This window comes from Cucumis sativus, chromosome 3, assembly GCF_000004075.3.
Source record: "Cucumis sativus cultivar 9930 chromosome 3, Cucumber_9930_V3, whole genome shotgun sequence".
NCBI lineage: Eukaryota > Viridiplantae > Streptophyta > Magnoliopsida > Cucurbitales > Cucurbitaceae > Cucumis > Cucumis sativus.
In genome coordinates this window covers 13,714,459-13,733,672 of record NC_026657.2, presented here as the reverse complement: position 1 = coordinate 13,733,672, position 19,214 = coordinate 13,714,459, and positions in this window count along the sequence as shown.

The window sequence follows — 19,214 nt, the reverse complement described above, 5'->3', positions numbered from 1 at the left end:
ATCTCTAAAGTTTTTCTTTCCAAGTTATGTACAGTTTAATGCATGTTATGAACTTGTCTAAGTTTTACAAGAAATACACGACCTTTCGAAAGTATATGTTTCCAAGCTAAAGTGTTTCCAAGCTTAAGCAGTTCATTTTATGAGACTTGTATGTGAGCAAACCATTAGCTTAACTCTTATCATTAGCTAGATATTATGTGCATATAAGAGTCAAGGAAACCATGCATAGAGAGGTATGCATGGTGATGAGAAAGTGGTTGGATGCATTGAGATATCCGCATTCGAGCTGATCGCTTGAGCAACTGCATTGAACACGTTGAGATATCCTGGTGAAAGGAATAAATAAAGGCTAATGTGGTGTTTAATGTTTTTAGGGCATGATATCTTGCAAAATAAAGTTATCCATGTACTTGTATTCTCCAAAGGTTTTTCTAATATGTCACTCACTAAACATTAGGCTTATGTTTTAAGTTTTCCCTTCCCTAGGTAAACGAAGTGAGGAGGTCATGTTATGAAGGTGAGTCATTGCATTGCACCAAGCGAAAAGAGTTGTGCAGGAGTTTAGGATTATAAGTTTTAAGTTCTTTGTGCATTGCCTTGTAATTGTACTACAATTGTGTTGGTAGAAATAAAGTTGTTAAGTTTTCTCGAGTTATTATTGAAGTTTTCATGCTGCATAACATGTTCAATTTAAGAAGAAGCTTTAGTACTTTGGACCCGACGTTCTGACATTTCTTAAGTAAGGTTTAAGTTCAAGTAAGCGCTAAGGTTAAGATTCAGGTGTTTCGACGCCTCGCTAGAGGCGTTAGAGCTGTCCAAGTGGCATTCGTGTTCGAAAATGCGAGGGTGATGCGCGTTTCGAGTGAAGGCATGACATGAAGTGATACAAAAAACCAAAAAAATCAAAAGAATGAAAACCCAACCCAATCCAAACCGATCAAATTGGACTTGTTGGTTTGTATTTGGAGAAAATAAAAAAGTATTTGTTATGATGAGATTTTTATTGAAAAAACCATTGAAAACCAAATCGAACCAAATGGTATATATCCCCTTAAAAATACATTCTTCATTTGTTTATTTTTATTATAATTATTATGGTGCATATGTGTTTTTTATTTAGAAAATTGCCACAAATATATAAAAAAAAATGTCAAATGAAATGTATAAAGAAAGAAATAGACCATATTTTAATTTAAAGTTAGCAAAAAGAACTCGTTCAAAATAAAAGTGGAAAGTAAGAATAAAAATTTTAAAAAAATGTAAAAAACCTAGATTCAAACTAATAATAAATCGATCCAAATAAAACCAATCAATTGGCTTTGTTCATTATTGGACATTTGTTTGGATCCCTTACGTGTGTAAAACTGATAGTTTGGTTTAGTTGGCTAAAAAACCAACAAAACCAAACCGACTATCACCCGTGATACATAAAGTATTTTTCTTCCTGTATATTCGCAACCCATTCTAAGATTCATTGGATGAAATGGAGCCATTTATGTTTGCCTAAGGAAAGTGAAGGATTGGGTTTTCAAAGTTTTGAAGGGTTTAACAAAACGCTCGTGGTAAAGCAAGAGTGGAAACTATTAATTGTTCCACTTACTCTGGTTGCTCGGGTTCTCAATTGGCGCTATTATCATTCTTCTAATGTGCTTGATGCTCATTTGGACTCTAATCCATCTTATATTTAAAGAAGGGAATACAAATTTGGGGGTGGGAGTTATTGAAGATGGGAATACAAAAGCATATTGAGTATGTCAATAAAACACCTATTTTTTTTATTCTCCCTAGGTCCCACAAGAATATCTCTTTAAGCCCATTACTTCTAAACTCATTAAATGGGAGAACTAATTGGTCAACTCTTTGATTCATATAAATGGGTATTAGGACATTCCAAAGTTAGAGGAGATTTTGATGGAGAAGGATATTAAACTTATTTTGTCTATTGCCATCTACAAAACCTCTTCTTCACATTCTTGGCTTTGGCACTATTAAAAAAATGGTATGTTTTCAATTAAGAGTGCTTATAAATTTTTTGTCATTTATTCCAATGATACTTATTGCTCTTTCGATAGTTTGTTGATTGCTTGGTGGAAAACACTATGGAGTTCAAATAAGATTAAAGTTTTTATGTGGAGATTATGTCATGATATTTTGCCCACAAATTTTAATTTATATCTAAAAAAGGTACAAAATTCTTGTTTGTGTGTGATGTGTAAGAGAGAGAAAGAAACCATTGATCATGTGTTTTTCTATTGTAAACAAGCTAAAAAGGTTTGGAAGATGCTTCTCCCTACCTTGAATTTTAATGATGTTGGTCTACTTTCCCTTGTTGATTGGTTCCTTATACTCTTTTCGATGATCTCGATTTTTTATATAGAAATATTGCCTATTAGTTTTTGACTCACAATAATCTGACTCACTAATAACTTGTATAAATATACTTTATTATAGCCTTTTTCATTAGAATAATGAGACCAAAATGCATAAGAAGAGAATCAAAACGCATAACTTATCTTGTAAGTTCATAAGTATTTAGAAATACATCTTACATAAGCATTATGCCTGTTTTACGCAATTTCCATTTCTTCACACAAGATGATTAGAAATGAAGAAACTAGTTAATCATAGTAGACATCTCGCGCAAAGGCTATGCAATGGGAACTCGTTTGGCGACTAAAACCTCTAGACGAGGAACAACATCATCACTTGAGGAAGATTCACTTAACGACAAGGATGATAATTGAAGTTGATATAACATGACAAAGTTGCTATCAGAGCTGAAATGATCATAATAATAAAATTTCGCTCTGAAAGCTGTCTATAAAAGTCTCCTTCTTCACCAAAGGAAGGAACGCATGATGGGCCAAGGAATGGCAGAAGTCTAGAGAGAAGGGCGAAAAGGAATAGCTAGCCTTTCCAACGGCGGTAAAGAGTTTCTTCTTCTTCTTCAGTTATACTGTAAGTAAGAGCTTAGAGTCTGAGTGGTGAAGGTTCCATTTTTCCATTCCCTCTAACTTGTAATACTCTTCATCTTATTTGTGTTTCATTTTTGTATTTCTTTGTAATATATGTTGTTCATATTGTACAATGGTCGAATGCCTACATTTTTTAATATATATTACATGTTTATACCTTTTCAATCCATCAATTCTTGACTTTTCACTTGGCCACAAGTCGTGCTTTGTATCATTCAATAGAGCCATCAAAGTGCGTTTTAATTTTAAAAATCCACTTGTAGCCAATAGGTTTCTTTCCTGAAGGTAAATCAACATAGTCCTAAGTATGAGTCTTTTCTAAGGCTTGAAGCTCTTTATCTATTGCTTGCTGCCATAAGGGGTTAGTACTGGCTTCCTTATATGAGGAAGGTTCAACGAAATATATGATAATGGAAAAACAATGATAACTTTTAAGATGAGGAGGAGTTTCTTTTACTTGGGTGGATCGCTGGACAAGTGCAGATTCAAGCTCCCTTACAAGGGGCAAATTGAAGATCTAGGAGTGCAGAGAAATGATTTGATTAAGTGGAAAGGTGTAATGTCAGGTGGTGAGTCAAAAGTGGAAAATAGGTCAGTAGAGGGATCGGTGAACAATGAGTGGGGACTAGATAAAAATGCATGGAAAGAAGAAAAACTAGAAAACATACGATGTTCCCAAAAAGTTACATGAAGAGATATACGCAACCGTTGAGAGATGAGATCCTAACAACGAAATCCTTTATGTTCAGTACCGTAACACAAGAAACAACATAGACGAGCACAAGGTTTAAGTTTGGTATGATCATGAGGATGTAATTGTTGGGATTTATGTCCTAAAACTCGTAGATTGTAAATATGATTCATTGACTATTAATAAAGTGTTACTATTATAATAAATGTTATTGATTATATTATTAGTTTTGTCTTAATAACCTAAATCCAATAAACTAACATCCTTAGTTGTTTGATGAGTCTCGAACACTATGTAGAGACATACAGTGATCAATGTTCGAGATTAACTTAAATGATCTATAGTATAGGAATGAGGTTGTGTATCTTATCTTGGCAACACTATGAATACAACTCACTTTGTATTTGAAACAAATGCAATGATCCAACACGTTTGTGTAGGTGACATGTGAGTGAAGGTATCCTATGCAATAAGTTTGAATAAGACCATACCACAAAATAGTAACCACTAGACATAATTCCGTTAACTAGTTAGGATGACCTAGGTTGTCTTAATCTTGAGTGTATATGAACTTCTGTTTGTGAGGGATTGTCCTTTGATTTGTACTGGTAAGAGTGACCAGATTGCTGAATCAATATGCTTATCATTTTGAGGACAAGAACGAGTGGGAGCTTGAAACATAATTACACAAGATGGAATTCACTCGTTTCCCACTTTAGGGTAAGTAGATGAGTGTTCCCTTAAATGACCCGTGTAATTATGTTCTCAGCTCCTCACTCGGTCTTGTCCCCAAAATGATAAGCATATTGATTCGACAATCTGGTCACTCTCGCTCGTACAAATCGAAGGACAATCTCTTGCAAACAGAAGTTCGTAATACACTCAGGATTAAGACTATACCTAAGTCATCCTAATGAAATAGAAACCTAACTAGTTAGTGGAGTTACATCTAGTGGTTACTATTTCATGGTTCGATCTTATGCACCTACATGAACGTATTAGATCATTGCGTTTGTATCAAATACAAAGTGAGTTGTATCCATAGCGTTACCAAGATAAGGTACTCAACCTTATCCCTATATTATAGACCCTTTAAGTTGATCTTGAACATTGGTTCATGCTACATACTGTCAATGTTAGTTTATTGGATTTGGGCTATTAAAACAAAACTAATAATATAATTAATAACATTTATTGAAATTATAATAATAACACTTTACTAATATCGGTCAATAGATTAGTTTGCAATCTACGAGTTTTAGGACATAAATCCCAACAAAGAATCAGTTCAAGAAGAATCATTTTAATAGAAACCATAAAAATTACAGAGATAGACCCATCTTGAAATGTTTTATTTGTCACAAAAAATGACATTTCAAGAAGAGCCCTGAAAGAGGAAGACACTGTTAAAGAGATGATAACAAAAAATTTAAGTCATATGAAAGAGAAAAATCAAACAAGCATAGAGATCACAAAAGGGATGACTCAAAGAGGCTTAGAGAAAATGGAAGATAAGGGCATGTTAGAGAAGAGCCTTATGAATATACTCAGGTACTTGCTGCTGTAAATAAAAGGGTCGTGGAAGTTGAAACTGAGGAGGGAGACTAGATTTTAAACTCAGGTTGTACCTACCATATGACTTTCAATAAGGGTTGGTTTGTTGACTACAAATCAGAAGAAGAAGACTTAGTTTAAATGGACAATAACAATGAATGTGAAATCATTGGAAGAGGTTTAGTACTATTAAGGGTCACGATGGTAAGGAGATTCTCTTGAGAAATGTTAAACATGTTCCAAAATTGAAAAGAAACCTACTTTCTTTAGGAATGCTTGATGATCAGGAATGTTAATTCAATGGAGAAAAAGGAGCCTTGAAGAAAGAAAAAAAAGGTAGAATTTTCCTAACTGGAAAGAAACTAGATGGCCTCTATGTGATGTTAAGAGTCGCTTAACCTAAGTATGTTCTATATGGTCAGAAATAGAAAAGAGTGTTGCGATGGACCTATATGAGGAGAACATATCACCAAGGTCATTCTTGATTATGTTCATGGAGATCTTTAGGGACCATCTAAAATATCATCTTGGGGAGACTCCACACACAGAACATGTGACCTATACTCCATAACATAATGAAGTTGCATAAATAATGAATAGAACATTGATGGAAAGGGTTAGATGTATGCTCTTAGAAGCCAAACTTTCTAAAGATTTTTGGGCAGAAGCTTTAGCCACAACAACATACACCATTAATAGAAGTCCTAATATTTATACTAACATGAAGACCCTTGAAGAAACGTGGAGAGGTTTATATCTTGACTTGTTAAACTTGAAGACCTTTGAATGCACAACCTATGTACATACTAAGCAAAGTAAGGTGGAGCCTAAAGCCTTAAAATGCATGTTCACAAGGTATCCTGAAGGAGTGAAAGGGTATTGGTTATAGGATTTTACTTCAAACAGAAGTTGGATTAGTAAAGATGTGATTTTCAAAGAAAATGAGCTCTACATGAACTCTAAAAATAAGCAAGCAACCATAAGTTCAAAATCATACTCCTAGTTTCTATGTTGAAATTTATCCAAGTCATAAAGATTTTATGATTATTGATGATCAACCACAACCATTAGAATGCATCCAATACCTCAGAAAACAGAACAATTAGACAAGTTGAAAACCTAGCGAGACGTTTGGGGGAGGGGTAGAATTATGAGGGATAAGGGTTATAATAAAAATAGTGTTATCATAATATGTGTTTGGTGGAAGGTTTATTATTGGTAGTGTTATGATAATATATGTGTTTGGGGAAAAAATTATGAATTGTGGTGTTATGATAGTATGTGTTTGAGGAAAGTATTATGATAGGTAGTGAAGTTTCTTTTTTTAAAATTGTAGTGTCCACCCTCTACTAATATTTTAAAATACAATACCGAGATAAAATAACTAAAACTAAAACTAAAATTTTAAAACTTTTCTAAGAAGGAAAAATAAAATTATATATATCTTTTTTAATCTTTACAAAATTTCACTAGTACAAAAATAATAGTTGTGAAAATTTTAAAAATAAAGAAGGGTTGTCATGTGTCACAATCGTAGCCTTTCAAACATGGGACAGACGATTGTGTAGCACTTGTTCGAACTCGATAAATAAGTCAGCCAATCAAAATCCGAAAGTCACGGTCAATCTCAGCGTATGATGTAACCTTCCTTCACATTCTTGAGAAAATTATTTATAAAAGTGAAAAAGAAAGAAATATATTGAAATTGACGTTACAATATGCAATGAAGACTGTCAGTTGCAAGGAAAATGGGTTTGCTTGCAAAGAGTGCGACATTGCTTGGACGAGGATTCAACTACTATGCCTCCCCTGTAGTACATTTTGAATATTTTCAGCTCTAGTAGGCTTGCATATGAAAATGTTGAAACGTCACTCCCAAGCTTTATGACTTAAAATGGAAAAAAATTAGCTAAACTAAATACAAGACATAAAGATAAAATAAATTGGGGGTATTTGAGCATACGACCATAGACAAACATGTCTTGGACAAGTATGATCGTGACATTATGGAGGGGATTGAAATGAGAGCGGGGGATTAGGGTACCCTAATTCCCCTCTTATGCTCACCCTTCCCCAAACAAGGAGTGGAGGATTATGATAACTGATAACATGTAGAAATGATTGTTATTATAGTCATTTTTGTTAAAATAAGGAGGTTAAAACGCCTAAGGAACGCTCAGAACGCATAATTTATGTTGTAAAGACATAAATACTTAGAAATATGGCTTATATAAATGTCGTTTATGTTTTACGCGGTTATCATGTTTAAATGCAAAACAAGTGGAAAAAAACGAAAATGAGCAATTCACACACGATATCTTGCGCAAAGACAATGTGATGGATCGTGCATTGCAAATAACAACTCTAGGCGACGAACCTAAACAACACGTGAGGAAAGCTCACAAAAAGACAAGAATGGTAGTTGAAATGATGTGACTTCATAAGGGCAGATGACAACCCTGACACACTCAGAGGAACATAGTTTTTTTTGTCGAAAAGCAGCCTATACAAGCACTTCATCCCCAACGAGAGAGATGGGGCTTGAATAGGCTGAGAAAGAGAGACTCAAAATGATCAGATAAAATTATGGAGAGAGGGAGAGTGCTTGAACAAGCTACCTAGATAATATGCATCTTTGATAAAAAAAAAAAAAAAAGACTATTTGTTGTTGATCTACGAACTTGTAGTAACATTTTTCATTCTTCTATCTTTCCATTTTTTATTTCATTGTAGTGTATTTATTGTTCATATTGTACAGTGGCTGAAGGCCTATATTCTTTATACATAAACTACATGTTTATACATTTTCAATCCATCATTTCTTAACTTCTCATCTATCTTCTTCTCGTCCATCTAACTTCTCAACTTATAAATCTTATCGCATTAGTTGAGCTATTTTCATCACTTAGCCAGTGTAAATCACCAACTGCTCGGAAGGGTAAGTAGCAAGGATAAGACTAATGCGCCTAGGGAGAAGTTTGGTGACAAACTTCACCTTAGCAAGGTAGCTTCCAACATTTGTATCCTGAAAGGTGAACAAGTGCAGACAATAGGCACCGAGAGGTTGTCGTCCTTAAATGAGAAGCTTTATAAGTATTATGAGTAACAATCTCTAGGTATAATTTGCCTAAGCAAGCATAGTCACATTTGTATCCTAAGAGGTGAACAAGTGTGACGTTTAAACACTTCGAGAGAAGGTCACCTTAATCATGTGCCCATTATGCAATTATAGTGTGTTAAGGTTATCCCAACACCTAAGCATCTAATAGCACGTAGAATTTCCTTCACCCGTCATCTGCATATAAGTCAGTTTAACTCATTCTCCCTTAGCTTAATTTACTCACTGTGAATGAGTCTTGAGTTGTAAATAAGTAGTCGTAGTTAGCATTACATTCTTTTTATTTAATTGCCATAAAGTCGGTAAGTGAACTCTAGAACTAACATCTATATCAATTCCTTGTGTTCGACCCTAGATCACTTAGGTAAACCTACGGTTCTCTTGCACTTGAGCGAGCCATAGGAAAACTTGTACTAAATGAGGACTTAAGAGCTATGCGTTGAAGAAGTACATGAGAACAATTCAAATGCAATTATCATGACTCATGACTCATGACTCATCACCCAAAGTCATAAGCAAGCAATACCGAAAGTTATGGTGAGTGCATTAAGCACAATGACCTGACTTAGGGAGTATTGCTACAATAACTCTTATGTACTAAACCATTGAACCTAAGTCCACGATACAAAAAGTCTCCAACCAATAACTCTAATCCCCCATAAACCCTCCCTCAAACATGCCCTAGATGGTTATCTTCTAACAAGAGATAGAGAAAGAAGAACAACCAGACCCCATTAAGGTATACAAGAGCTTATTGCACTTCTAATTACTCCCTAGAAGATGATAATGAAGAACCTAGCAGCTTTAAAGAAGCATTAAATAGTAATGAAAAATATGAATGGTTTGCAGCATGAAAAGTGAGATTAATTCTTTACATAAGAATGAAACATGAGAGTTGATTGGTAGACCTCTTAATAAAGGAGTTATCCCTTGCAAATGGGTCTACAAGAAGAAATTCTAAGGTGAAAAGAATGAAAAGGTGAAATTCAAAGCCAGACTAGTAGCCAAGGGATATAAACAGAAAGAGAGAGTTGACTATACAATTTTTTTTCTCCAGTAGTAAAGCACACTTCAATCAGAGTTCTCTTAGCTATTGTTACTTGTGAAGACCTTGAGTTAGAACAGATGGATGTCACTACAACTTTTCTACATGGAAGTCTAGAAGAATATTTATATATGGAGCAACCTAAAGGTTTTGAAGCTAAATGAAAAGAAAATCTAATTTGCTAACTAAAGAAATCCATATATGGATTGAAGCAGTCACCAAGGTGTTGGTATAAGATGTTTGATGATTTCATCAACAAAATATGTTTTATAAGAAGTCTCTAAGATTCTTGTGTCTACTATAAGAAGCTAATTGATGAAAGTCTAATCTATTTGCAAACTGTAATATATCGATGACATGTTATTGATTGGTAAGAATTTTACTAAGCTAAATGAGATAAAAGAACAATTGAAGAATGAGTTTGAAATGAAGGACCTAGGGTTAGCTAAGAGGATCCTAGGAATGAAAATCACAAGGTAAAGAAGCAAAAGGGAATTGTTTCTATCACATAAACAGTATACTAAGAAAGTTATAAACAAGTTCAATATGGCTAATGCTAAGGCAGTGTCTACTTCTATGAGCCAACAATTAAAATTATCTGCTAAAGACTCTCCTAAAGAATCAGCTAAAAGAAAAGTTATGCCTAATGTTCCTTACTCTAATGCAACTGAAAGCTTGATGTATCTAAGGATTTGTACTACACCTGATTTAGCCTATAGTGTGAGACCCATTTTTTTAATTTAAGTATAGGAAGTAAAATTCGGCTAAGTATTAAAGAAGTTGGCCTTTGAATAAATCCGCGGAAAGGATTAAGCGATAAAATCTTTTATGATTAAGTATAAGTTTCATGATTAGGAAGTTAATTCACGAGAAAGTTTTGAGAAAAGAAGGGTTTGTAGTAGAATTTATAAGCCTAAATGCTCTCAAAAGAAATAAGTTGTGAAGTTTTGGCTAAAACGACTAGTCGTTTGGGTAGTCTTCGCGATAAGAACCAAGGGTTTCACGATGAAGAAGTCTGCGAGGAAGCCTTGAAGTTTAAGTTCTCGATAAGTGTTCTAAGCGAGTAAAAGTTTGTTAGTTCACGAGGAATATTTCTTGTAGTAAAAATATAACCACGCGATAGGGTTATTCACGAGAAGTGTTAAGTGGTTAAAGTTATTTGCGGTATGGGGTTAAGCAAGAAGTAAGGTCTGACGAAGAAAATGTTAAATCTGATTTGACAGGGGTTAACGTGTAAGATTAAGAAGTTAAGGCATGGTTGGGTTGAGTATAAATTTACACGTATAAAGTTTTACGCAGGAGCTGACAAACTGAAAAGAATTTAAGCATGACTAAGATAGTTTACGGGCTCTATAAATAATGGACTTGGTCATTAAGTAAGACAAAATAAAATTTATTAAAAAAAAGAGCTAAAATGCTGGTGTTTTGCTTTGGTGAAAAAAAGAAAAACAAAATGTTAAGTACGACAATTTGTTCTGTGAGAAGGCTCTACGAGAAGAGAAGGAAGAGGAGAATTTTTGTTAAAGTGTGGTGAGTGGTTTTCTTCTTAAAAGTTTTGTGTTTTTGCTTTACTATTTTGAAAGATGATTTCAAAGGAGAAAGTGTTTCAAAAAGAGATTTCTATGAAAAGTTTATATGTGTTCAAGCATGATTTTTAATGTTAAAGCTTGATTTGATGGTTACGATTTCAATGCTATGAAATGGTTTTCAAACCATTAGTTAATTCCTTGAGATGAATCTAACTTTTATGTGCATATAAAGAGTCAAGGCCACCATGAGATGTACAGACTACATGGTGATAAGAAGTTGGCTTATGCGTTGAAAGAAGTGTATAAAGCTTAGCGACCTGAGCAACAAGAACGAATTAGTATGTTCTTGGATGTTGTTGATACAGTAGTCAAACACGAGGTAATGAGACCAAGCATAGAGAATGATTCAGGATCCTTGGCGAAAGGAATAACTATTAACTAATGTATGTTTATTTAAAATTGTTATGTTATAAATGTGTTTGTTAAGCATAAAGAAAGGTTTATGCGAGATGAAATGATTTAATGTTATTTATGTGAAATGATGTTTATGAAAAGGTATTGTGAAAAGGATTTCGTAAAACCTCACTAAGCCTTTTAGACTTACGTTTTAAAAATCTCATCTTTCAGGATCAGACGTTTAGGCCAAGTAGAGAAAAAAGTTAAGGATTTGCGGCGAGATGACTTCAGACGTTTTGGAAATAGTTAAACATTGGTTATTTGATCAAAGTGTTGTAATTATGTATCAAATGTCTGTTATTAATAAAGTATACATTTTGGTAGGTATTTATTATACTTGGCGTTTAGGTTGTCCACCGTTGCGTTTTGAGTTTTGTTGATAGTATAAAAGAAGATTTTGCGATAAGAAAATTTCAAAGTTGTAACAAACTCGCATCCTATTCCTACTACTTCCACATTATCGTCGTAGTATGGTTTGGGGTGTGACATACAACTCAAGCTTAGTCGGTAGATACATGGAAAATTTTGGGAGAAATCATTGGGAAGCTACTAAGTGGGTATTTCGATACTTAGTGGAATCGGTGAACAAAGGCCTGCTATATGCAACTCCTAATGAACCTAAAGTACTTCTAAAAGGCTATATTGATGCAGTAAAGGAGGCTATATGGCTAAAAGGTCTTATTAGTGAGCTAGGGTATGGTTTAGACACCATAGAACTCCTATGTGACAATTAAAGTGCAATTCATCTAATGAAAAACCAATAGTATCATGACAGAATAAAACATATAGATGTTAAACTATTCTTTGTTCGTGATATATTATTCAAAATGGAACAGTGAGCATACAAAAAGTTAACACGTAAAATAATGCAGAAAATTTCCTTATGCCACTAAGGAATTAATAAAACACTTCTAGTGCAAGAAACATAAGCTTAATTAAAGAAGCTTGAAACTCAATGACCTTGGATGAACTTAACTTCAAATACAAACTTGGATTCAATAACCTAAACCAAAATACAACAATGTCAAGCTCAAAGGGGTTCACATAGCAACATTTTATCAAATAATTGTATTCCTTATGCCACTAAGGAATTAAAAAAACAACAAAGAATGCCAAAAACTAAAAAAAATCTAATAGTTCCAACCAGAAGAAAACAATGAGGAAAGCCAAAAACTAGTCTAATTACATAGTAGACTAGCTCTAGAGTTATAAACAGGGATTTACAAGCCTATCTACATAAGAATTTCTATACCATGTTGACTGAGAAGTTGTAAGGAAAGGATTCTCCCAAGCCCACAACACCAAGACAATGAATGCAAAAGCAACCACAACAAAGAAAAGATGATGCCCTCTTATAGAAAAATTATTTCTGAATTTCATCTCTACAAACTAACTCTTAAAGCTTGATCAGACCTCATGCCTATAAATAGTAACATTCATGTTCCAAGGTTAGAACTTATTGGTACAAAACCTTAATTGAAACTAATTTTGATGTCGCTATAACACAACAATCTCGACTGAGTGATGCAAAATCAATTGATATAGTTAACCTATCATAAAAGTAATGAGCCAACAAGTTAGTGAACAAAAAAAATTAATATTCAACCCAATCCATTTATTTTGCTCAAAGAATTGCATTGATACCAATCAATCATAAGAGTAATCAAATTTTCATATGTTTTTATCCTTTAGTGTTCCTGTTGTTCTTGAATATTCTTGTTAGGTTGCATTTTATTTTTATAGTCTCAATCCTAAGTGTATTATGAACTTCTGTTCACAAGAGATTGTCATTTGATTTGTATAGATGAGAGTAGTAGTTTGTCGACTCAATATGCTTATCATTTTGGGGACAAGACCGTGTAGGGAGCTGAAAACATAATCACCCAAGATGGAATTCACTCATTCCTAAATTTAGAGTAAATAGATGAGTGTTTCCTTAAATGGTGTCTCTAGGACTTAAACAAAGAGTCATATCCTCTCTATGGCATAATAAGGGCTTATGTTTATTGGTTGGACCATAAACAGATTGTTCATTAGAGAAGCATTGGTATTTAAGGACTATAAGTTGTTGGAATTTATGTCCTAAAACCCGTAGATTGTAAATATAATCTATTGACCGTTATTAATAAAGTGTTATTATTGTAATAATTGTTGTTGATTAAATTATTAATTTTGTCTTAATAACCCAAATCCAATAAACTAACATTCTAAGCTGTTTAATTAGTCTTGAACAGTATGTAGAGACATACATGGATCAATGTTCAAGATCAGCTTAAAGGGTCTATAGTATAGGAATAAGGTTGGGTATCTTATCCTGGTAACACTATTGATATGACTCATTTTGTATTTGATACAAACACAATGATCCAACGTGTTCGTGTAATTGACATGCGAGTGAGAGTATCCTATGCAATGAGTTTGCATAAGACCGGACTGCAAAATAGTAACCACTAGATATAACTCTGTTAACTAGTTAGGTTTATATTTCACTAGGATGACCTAAGTAACTTAGTCTTAATCCTGAGTGTGTTATGAACTCCTGTTTGCGAGAGATTGTCCTTTGATTTGTACGAGTGAGAGTGACCAGATCGCCGACTTAATAAGCTTATCATTTTGGAGACAAGATCGAGTGGGAGCTGGAAACATAATTACACAAGATCGAATTCACTCCTTCCCTACTTTAGGGTAAGTAAATGAGTGTTCCCTTAAATGGTGTCTCCAGGTCTTGAACAAAGGGCCCTACTCTCTCTATGACACGAGTGAGGTTTCTGTTTATTGGTAGGACCATAAACAAATTGTTCATTGGAGAAGCACTGATATTTAAGGATTAGAGGTAATCCAGGGGTAAAACGGTAAATTGATCCAGCTGGTGTTACGAACACTTCATTAACTTATTGTTATTGGTTTATATCCATGGAGACATAAATATATCTACAGTTAGAAGAGTTCAGTTGTTAGTCTTTAGTGAAGTGTACACACAGTTAACGAATATTGATTAATGTGGTTAATGAGTTTAGCCAATTAATCTCAAATCGTTGTAGCTTCTGATCTGTAAGTCCATTAGGTCCCCTTCCTAGCTCGTAAAGGGTAATGAGATTTATTTATATTGTTTGTAATTTGAAATGTTCAAATTTACTTAGGGAAATAGTTTAATGTATAGTGATACATAATAATATAAAGTTTGTGAAACTTTATTATAAATTTAATTTTTGATATGATTCAAAATTAATTTATGAGAGATAAAATATTTGAATAAGTTCAAATATTAATGTGAATTGGATTCATATTAAAATTATTGGTCATGGGAGAAACTTATATTTGAATATGATTCAAATTTAATTTAAGTTAAATATACGATATTTAATTTAGCTATTAATTAATAGGAGAATTAATAATTTAGTTCATTTAATTAAATTAAATTTAATTAAATTTATAAGATATTGCAGAGTTATTAATTAAATATGATTTAATTAATTATATTAATTAATAAATATATAAGATATTGGAAAAATATTCATTTAAATAAGATTTGAATGAAATATTAATTAAATATGATTCAATTAATTAGACTAATATAAATCTATAAAATATTGAAGAGATATTTATTCAAATAAGATTGGAGGAATATTAATTAAATATAATTTAATTAATTATTCACTAATTGATTAATTAATTAGCAGATTTGATAATAGAATCTCATCATTCTCTCCAACTCCTTTTCCTATTCCAAGAAGGAAATAGGATTATAAATATCTAGAAGAAAATATTTTTCTTTAACGAAATTCATTAAGAAAAAAAAAGGCAAGACTTTTTCTCTATGCAAAAAAGAATTTCTCTTAAATATCTCTAAATCTTTTTTCATCCCAATTGGTTCTCACAAACCAATCTCATCCTAAAAGATAGGAAGGTCTCCAACGGGTGGTGTCACAATTTGGAGATTGAGTTGTAGATTTAGAGATGTCATCGAAAGTAAGTTCTCGTGTCTTATCTTTAAAAGCATGTTTATAATTTATTTAGAATTTTGATTCTAAAATTTTACCAATGTACTAGTATTTTAATATTTTCAAATTAATTTGAGTAATGGTTCTTTAAATTCTTCTGCTGCCTTAGGGTTTTTATCCCTTCATAAGTAACCCAGAGGTAAAACGCTAATTTGACCCAACTTGTGTTACAAACACTTGTGAAAGACTAACTTACTGTTATTGGTCTATATCCGTGGATACAGAAAAATATATTTACAGTAAGAGGAGTTCAGCTACGAGTCTTTAATGAAGTGTACACACATAACGAATATTGATTTATGTGGTTAATGAGTTTAGCTAATTAATCTCATATCATTGTAGTTTCTGATCTGTAGGTCTATTAGGTCTCTTTCCTAGCTCATAAAGGATAATGAGATTAATATATGTTGGTTGTAATTTGAAATGTTCAAATTTACTTTGGAAATTAATAAAATGTATGGTGATATATACATTATAATATAAAATTTATTTTTTTAATTAAAATTTATTATATAAATTTAATTTTGGATATGATTCAAAATAATTAATTTATCAGAAAATAAAATATTTGAATGAATTCGAATATTAATTTAATGTGAATTAGATTCATATTAGTATTGGTGAAAATTTAATGTGTATATATGATACTCATTAAAACTATAGATTGAGAGAAATTTATATATGAATATGATTCAAATTTGGATAAAATTAAATATAGAAATTTTTTCAAAAATAGCAAATTTTACAAAATATTTACAACGTATAACAAAAATTTTAAATTCTATCACTGATAGTCACTGATATGCTATAGTGATAGAAGTTTATTAGTGACTATCATTGATAGAATCCAAAATTTTACTATAGCTTGTAAATATTTTAATTTATTTTGCTATTTTTTAAAAAAGCCTCTAATTCTTATTAATTTTAAAAAAAGAAAAAACACAAATGTATTTATAAGATGTCCATTACCATATTAACTCAGTAATGGTTGATTAAATTTAGTAAATATTTTGTCTTCAAATTGTAGCAATGTATGCTTAAACTAATTTCAAACACAATAACAAGCAACGAGGAAATGACTTGATTTAATACGAAGATTTTATAGAATTATGTGTGATTTAATATAATTAAATTTATTAAATAAATATCATAATTAAATTTAATAAAATCAATTTAAGAAAAATGTGTATTTCATGTACAATATATTATGTAAAAAAGAGATAAAAAAAAAAGACTTGTGATCACATACTATAATAGTCTCCACCCCAATAACACAGACTATAAGAGTTTACACCCCAAACACAGACTATGAAAACAAACTACAATAGTTTGCACCCCAAACGCAGATTAATATAACAATCAGACTATTCTAAGTTACTCATCGCCCCTGAGTATAGTATCTGTTTTCTCTAAAAAAGAAAAAGATAATTCTCTCTGCAAAATTTTCTTTCCAATTTTGGTTCCCACGAACTAAAATCTCAAGCTCAGATAATAGGGATGTTTTCAAGTGGTGGTGTCTCAATTTTGGTGTTTTAGTAGATATAAAGACTTCAACGAGGGTAATTACTTCCTTATTCTCAGTGATCTCTATATTTTTCGTAAAAGCATACGTAGCCATAGTAAATTAGTTTATGTAATTCTTTTTTCCAATGTACTAATATTTTTAAATTCTCAGTTAAATTTGATTGGTTCTATTAAAAGAAATTCATTGTCTATGCCTTTTATTCCCTCACTCTTGTGTTGTAGAAATGATTTAGAAACTCTTTTCCAAGTTATTCCTAGCTGTCATTTGACTCAGACTCCAAGTTAGTGTACCAATCAAAATCATTTCCTTTCAACATTTGAACAAATTGTTTGACTAATAAATTCTCTCGTGTACCAACATTTTCACATGTTTATATGAAATGAGCGACATATTGCCTTAAATTTCCCTTCTCATCAAACTATTGAAACGTAGGTGGCTGGTACCTAATTGACATTGTTAAATTATCAATTCCCTTTGTATATGGTTGATAAAACTTTGGGAATGACCACCTTGAGCTCTGATGGAGTTTGTGATCATATCTTGCAATTGTTGCACTGAAAAGAAGCAATTAAAGCTGGTTGTTGTCGTTTCAAATGGTCAAAAGTCAATATTTTGATTTTTGTTTGTTTGTTTGTTTATTTAAAAAAGATTTTAAAATTCCAATCTACCGTTGATGCATTAATTTTAAATTAATTAATTAATTTAACTAATTAAATTTCACTTAAACCTGATCAATCCGATTGACTTAATTCGAATCCCTATTCAAATTTTTTATATTTAAAACTTACTTAAATATCATGTCTTTCTGAATTTGTAATACTTAATTAAATCAAAATATTATTAACAATTCTAATTTCAATCAACTCGACTAATTTGAATTGTTCGATCAAATTAATCCAAGTTTAGTTTTATAATAAGCTAGTAGAGAAATCTAATAGACTTATAGATCATGAGCTCCAATGATTCGACGATTGAGTCGATTTATCGTTATATCCCTGAGATTATATCTTATTCCTTAAGTCTCACTTGATCTTCTAAAGAACAATTGGTTTATGGTTTAACCTATTAAGCGGATCAATGAGAGAGCGGGGGCCCTTTGTTCAAGACCAACATTTAAAGGAACAACATATCTACTAATCCTAAAAGCGAGTAAGAGCGAATTGCATCCTACACCTTATGTCTCTAACTATCCACTCAGTCTTACCCATGAAATGAGAAGTCAATTTGAACCAACACTAATGAGCTACCCTCACCTATTCAAATCTAATGATAATTCTAAGAAGATAGGAGTTCGTAGTTAGCAGGTCGAGTTACATAGGTCATCAATAGTTAAAAGAGTCTGTATTAATCAACTAACAATGTTGTAAAGTAAAAGTGATTATTTCATTATTCGGTCTTATACAATTTTATTGCATTGGATGTCCCCCACTTACATGTCTTTTTATGAGCATATTGGGGATCACTTCATTTATACTGAATATAAAGTGGGCTGCAACCATAATGTTTCTAGAATAAGGCATCCAACATTGTTTCTAGTTATTGGCTTCCACACAACGCACGACAATAACTAGGTTCCAAATTCGAAACTACCAACATTGATTAATAACTAGGTTCCAAATTTGGAACTACTAACATTAATTAATATTGTTTGTTATATATCAGTCTGAGCTATAACTTTTTTTTAGTATACAGTCAAATTATCTTTAGCACCATAAAAATGTTATCTTAGACTCAATAAAACATGTTAGTTCAAGAGATTTTATGAGCTATGCATGGTTTATTCACAAGAAATTGAGTATTTGGGGAGAAGTTTAAAACGTAAGATGTCAAATTGAAATGAGAATACTAAGAAGAAAAAGTTAGCAGTAACTAACAAAAAAAATCTAATAATGGAGGATTGACTTCAAGCCAAATCAACCCCAAGTGATATTTTCGAGATATGGAAAAAAGATAAAAGAAATGAGGTTTGAACTTGAGTGACACCTAATAAATAATTTTACCACTAGACTAAGTTTTAGAATTGGTGATAAATGGGCTTTTTATATATATTTAATGTAAAAAGGAGCTCCTTAGACCTACACTATATTCATGGGTGTATCTCACCATTGTAAATTATGTAGAAAATCCAATGAATAATTGAATCTCATTAATCATTAATTATCAAGATGTCAGAATCAGAAATAAATGTCAACTTTTAAAACCTTAGAAATGGCATCACATGAAGTGCTCCAACAAAACCAGTGAAAGACTAAAACGTTCATGAAAGTCTCACCATTAGCATCACAAAATCCCACCTCACCCCTTCCAATAGCAACATCAA